General features: G+C 33.9%; 1 long non-coding RNA gene across 1 annotated transcript; it reads left to right on the top strand.

The window, feature by feature from the left end:
- The first annotated feature begins 4,047 nt into the window (after nucleotides 1–4,047).
- Nucleotides 4,048–5,730, top strand: LOC106754447. Its single transcript, XR_001375305.2, has 4 exons — nucleotides 4,048–4,119; nucleotides 4,218–4,349; nucleotides 4,474–4,573; nucleotides 4,936–5,730. It is a non-coding gene; the product is annotated as an uncharacterized LOC106754447 (long non-coding RNA).
- The last annotated feature ends 369 nt before the right edge of the window (nucleotides 5,731–6,099 follow it).

Below are 6,099 nucleotides of genomic sequence, written 5' to 3'. Positions count from 1 at the left end.
TGTAGACTGCTTTTGCCCAAAAAGTGTTAGGCATGTTTTTCTCTTTTAGCATTGATCTTGCCATCTCTATAACTGTGCGATTCTTTCTCTCTGACACGCCATTTTGCTGCGGAGTATATGCAACTGTAAGTTGTCGCTCTATGCTTTCATCTTCACAGAATTTGTCAAACTCGTGAGATGTGTACTCCTTGCCACGATCACTTCTNAGTACTTTTNTNTNNTTNCCACTTTGNTTCTCAACAAGGGCCTTAAATTTCTTGAATACTCCGAAGACTTCTGACTTTGCCTTTAAAAAATAGACCCATGTCATTCTAGAGAACTCATCAATGAAAAGGATGAAATACCTATTGTTGTGATGTGAAGGTGTTCTCATTGGTCCGCAAACATCAGTATGAATCAACTCCAATAAGTCTTTTGCTCTCCATGCTTTGTCTGTCGAGAATGGTAATCAATGTTGTTTTCCGAGGAGACATCCTTCACATGATTCATTATTCTCCTTCAAGAATGGAAGATCTCTCATCATGTTTTTCTGATATAGAAGCTTTAAGGCATGTGTGTTAAAGTGGCCAAATCTCCTATGCCAAAGCCACGAGTCATCAACTTCTACCTTCATGGCAATATTAGTTCCAGGTTTGAAGCTTATAGGAAAGCTTCTATTTCTCTTCTCCATTTTTACTTGGCCAATTTCTATCCTTTTACTATCATAAATTTTGCATGTATCTTTTTCAAAATGAAGAGAATATCCATTCTCCATCATTTGGCCAATACTTAAAAGATTCTCTTTAAGATTAGGAACTAGTAAAACATCCTTGATGAATTTCGTACATTTCTTTATCTCCACCATGACAGTTCCTTTGCCTCGAGACTCCACTGTGGTGCCATTTCCTAGTCGAACTTTGACATTGACAGATTTATCAATATCTTTGAAGATGCTTTGATCTTTCGCCATGTGTTTGCTGCATCCACTATCCAAGTACCATCTTCCTTCTCCACCAGGAGATTCTTGATTGGCATAGAATAAGAGTTTGCTTGATTATCTTCTTCCGCAAAGTTTGCTTGATGCTTATTTTTATTACGACAATACTTTTCTATGTGACCAAATTTCTTACAATAGTGGCATTGAGATTTTCCGTGATGCCAACAATCTTTTTCCAAGTGACTAGTCTTTTTACAGATGCCACATGGAGGATATTCCTTGATGAGTCATAAAGAAGCTTCTAGAATTTTCTTTATTTCTAGAAATTTCTCCTCTATTTTTATTTTCTTCACATTCTTTCTGAGACTGCAATTTTAGTTTTGATTGAAAGGCATTTTCAATTGAGTCTTCTTCATGCCTTTTCAATCTTTGTTCATAAGCTTCAAGAGAGCCCATTAGTTGTGTTACTAACAATGTAGCCAAATCTTTTGTTTGTTCAATCGCAGTTGCGATTGCATCATATTTTTGGGGAATTGAAATTAAAATTTTCTCAACGATCATTTTTTCAAGAATATTTTCCCCATAGGCTCTCATCTGACTAACTATTTCTTTTATTCTAGAATAATAGTCTTTAATGGTCTCAGATTCTTTCATTCTTAATAATTCAAACTCTCATCTTAGTGAATGAAGTTTAACATTGCGTACCTCGTCACTTCCTTGAAACTCCTCTTGTATTGTGTTCCAAGCTTGTTTTGCACTTGTGGCACCAATTATCCTTGGAAAAATTGTGTCATCAACTGCTTGTTGAAGAATAAATAAAGCCCTTGAATCCTTCTGTTTGTTTTCCTTCAACTCTTTCTTTTGAGCTGCAGTAAGAGTGGAGGTGTCTTTTGGAATAGTGAATCCTTCTTCTATGATGTCCCATATATCTTGAGAGCGGAAGAATGTCTTCATTTTGACACTCCAGAAATCATAATTTTCTCCTNTGAAAATAGGNACTNGAAGTGATGATGTTTGATTGGTAGTAGCCATGAGTTGAGAAAATATTTTGGAGGTAGTACAAAATGGGGTTATAGTTTTATTTAAGGTAGTTGAAAATTTTATCTACGCCCAGTAGATGACCGAACGTAGCTCTGATACCACTGTTAGTAATTAAAGGTTGTGAAAGGAGTAGTTGATAAGGTAGAGGAAATGTGGAGATAGTAGGATGTAGAAGTAGTAGTTGGAAGAAGTGTTGTAGTTGTCTTAGTTGTTGTAGATGTTGGCTTCTTGTCTACATACATGAAATGGTAGAGTTCATGNNNNTTAAATTGTGTCTAGGTTACTCTAATTATCATGTACTCTTGTATCAATTTATTATTATAAATAGAAGATTATGAGAGGGATCAATCAAGCCCTCTAGAATTATTTTACAGTTTAATTCTCAAGTAATATTTCTGGTTTTATTAGGTTAGGGGTGTTTATTTCTCTGTTTTTACCGTTAGCAGTACAGTTTCTTGGTTTTTCTTTCTTTTGAACACGAAAGTAATAATATCGGTTTCTTTTTGCTTCAGTAGTTCTTTTTTGATAGCTTGACTTCAAAATTCAAAATTAAATACACTGTGATACTACATCTTAGTGATTAACATTCTTTCTAAGATATTGAGAAATGACTAAAAATTAAAGGAATATCATAGTGTGACTTAATGTCTGTACATTAAAGATCATGAAAATTCATTGGAATCTCATCCTTACTTGTATCTTTTTTCTTGGTTTACAAATTTGGATGGAGAGAGGTTTTCTGACTGCTTTGAAGACATATATCCTCATTCTTTTTAAGATTTTAGTTTCAGCTCACTCACTATACACACAAATACATATTGTTAGTATTTAAAGGTTGTGAAAGGAGTAGTTGATAAGGTAGAGGAAATGTGGAGATAGTAGGATGTAGAAGTAGTAGTTGGAAGAAATGTTGTAGTTGTCTTAGTTGTTGTAGATGTTGGCTTCTTGTCTACATACATGAAATGGTAGAGTTCATGAGTATTTATAGACCCATAGAATATTCTAGAACATACTAGCCATAACTTATGTGGGATGTTCTAGACTTTCACACATGTAGACTATTCTTGATTTTTCTTCCTATCTTAGGCTTTTCTACAACATTCTAGAACTTGTATTACATTTGAATTCAAAAGAATTGATTTTCCTTAATATTTCGTACTATTTTAGGTTTTGGAGTTAACATAGTGACTGTTGTTATGGTCGTTGTGCTTAGATTTAGTCAGAAGATTGATCGAAGGTCAAATGGCCAGGTACTCACTGATCTTAGAAGTTTTTGTTAAGGGATGTTAAGAAACCCGTTTTCCGTTTTCCTTTCTGTTATTTTTCATTTATTCTGTAAAAGCCTATATATAGGCTTATCTTCATTCACATCAAGAGAAAAATAAGAAAACAGTTTCTTACTCCTAAACTCCTCTTGGCTTTTATGGACATGTGTTGATGTACATGCAGCCCCTTTTGTGGTGTTTTCATCTCATGCATACACATTCTCCATACAAGTTTTATCCTCTTTTTATTTGAACCAAGATTTCCAATATGGTTTCAGATCCAGAGTTAATTCACACTCTGCTGCTACTGGTTTTACCCTCCGTCTTCTTGATTGTTCTTAATCTACTTCCGTCTTCTTCTTGTTTGTTCTTGACCTTCTTCTTTCTTGCATATAAATATGGTCACTGCTACCAACAGTAGCGTGGACGTAACACAACCCCAACAGACCCTATTATCTTCATCTTGGAGGAAATTCTGGTATGATGTAAAAATTCTATAAACTAGTATCTGCATTCTGTATGCACAACACTTACTTGCGAGCCTTCTTATCCTGTAGTGTTTCTCTGTAAGATGTTCTCTACAGCAAGTGATTGTCCAATATTGTCAAACTTTGTGGAATTAAAATCGTCTGGTTCACATGGAAAAGCTATCATTATCTCCGCATATAGTTTCTGTAATCTACAGTAGTATGTACCTGAGATAAATGATATTCATATTTGATGGTTTACATTGAATAAACAGATGACCTTTCCAGAAAAAATAGTCCTGGATTTTATACCAGCTGTTGGAGCATGTCTTTCAATTGCAGACAAGTTTTTTTGTGGAAGAAAGAGCATAGTAGTCACATTGTTGGATATTATAAATGGTTCTATAGCTGTTCTGAGTTGATGGTGTGGGTAAGCTTCCTGATTTTTAGATCTCAGCTACAGTTTTATATAGAGTTTATGGCATTTGATTGGTTGTAATGTAATTATTCACTTGTATTTATATGTAGATAAATATTATTTTCTTCACAAAGTGTGGCGGCAGTCACCACATTGTCTTCAATCGTGTTTTATGTTTCTGGTGGATTCCTAAAGCAATATTGGCAGTTTTGTATTTGATGACAAAGATTTCATCATTTAAGGTGCTTAGATTTTTCTTAATTGGTCATGACAAGTTTATCTTCATTACTAATAATTTTATTTGTTTTCAAATAAGTTGTGAATCAGTAAGTCACATGTGAAAGATTGACGCACTTTTAATAGTAGGTTTCAATTTGCATCACGGAAAGCTTAGTTGTTCTCTTGAATATCTCATTTGGCATAGCCATCATGTGATAAGGATAAAGAGACCATCTTACAAAAACAGGTATATACTGGCACGTGTTTCTTACACTACACAGTCACTTTCTTTTTTCAATAAAATTATTGATAAGCATTAGATAAAATTTTAAAAGAAGCTATTATAATTGATAATCTTTCTCTCTTTTGAACACATTAAACCGTTTACTTGACCTTTAAACTGTTTGGCATGCTAGATTCGTAAATAGCCTTGGTTATATGCTGTATAGGAAGCATTTGATGCCATTTAAAATGAGTTGTTTTGATTGTAGTAGCAAGCATTGTGTATTCATTTTATATTATATGTGATTTTGTATATAGATATGAAAATTACATTTTTGTTTCTAGAGCACATTTTAATTCTGAATGAATTTGCTGTCACAATTTTAGTTTTTTGGAGGATCCACTTCTTTCGAATGGTGTGGTAAAACAATTAGATTCTGATGACCTATTGCCACCACCGACTGATATGGGTCCTTCTTCCTGTCATGATGTGATTTTGTCCTGGTGGCAAGCTCAACTGAGTAACAATGGCTCTAATCTATCTTTGTTTAGAGCACTCTGTAGTGCATATGGATGGCCATACCTCTGCCAGGGTTTATTGAAGGTATTTTTCAATACGAAATCGTGTTTTCCTCCCACACACTGGATAAATCTTAGTTGATGGAAACCAAAGCTTGTGCGTCACTCTGTAGTCTTTATACGCAATATTTATACCATATGACTGTGATGGACTGCTGGAATATAACTCGTCCAAGTAATACCTTCTTCAACACTTTCATATTTCCAATTCCAACATGGGATTCTAACTTTTTCTGTGGAGATGCAAGTTAGCCTTTTTATCTTCAAATGAAAGGAAATTTAATGCCTGTCCAGTAACTCAGTAAGTTTATGTGTACAGAAGATGCTTTTTGTTTTGAACTATGCATTGATTCCTGTAACAAGCTATGGTTCAAGGGCTATCAATCAAATAGTGGTAGTTTCCCAACTAATCTGATAGATAACTGATTGTTTATGTACCTAGAAATTTCGGTTGTGCCACTAGAAAATATATTGATGGTATGACATCGTGCATGACATAGCATGTTTTACTTGTACCTTGACATCTTTATTAGAACAATATGACCATTTTCAATTTTTAAATAAGTAGAGAATTTTGGATAGTTTGTATATAGAATCCCATGGCCCAAGGTATTTAGAATTCCATATGATAATGAGTCCTTATCATGTCCTTGTTTTTGTATTTGGATGTCTTTTATGAAGTATATTTATGTCAATATTAAAATATCAATTCTTTTGGCCATAAAGAAACCAAAATTTAATATGATTTATTTATGCATCAACTAACTGTATAAAATTCTCCCAGGTGATTAATGATTGTATTGGTTATGCGGGGCCATTGCTTCTCAATAAGTTGATCTAGTTTCTTCAACAAGGTGTTATAACCAGTTATAGGTTAAGTTTCTCCACTGTGATCATTAAAGTTTTGACCTATACTAAATGCGAATGCTTTATTTATTCTCTTATTTGACAAACTTCTTCATTACTTTATTC

The sequence above is a fragment of the Vigna radiata genome, unplaced genomic scaffold (genome assembly GCF_000741045.1).
Source record: "Vigna radiata var. radiata cultivar VC1973A unplaced genomic scaffold, Vradiata_ver6 scaffold_212, whole genome shotgun sequence".
NCBI lineage: Eukaryota > Viridiplantae > Streptophyta > Magnoliopsida > Fabales > Fabaceae > Vigna > Vigna radiata.
This window is presented reverse-complemented; position numbering and strand designations above follow the sequence as displayed.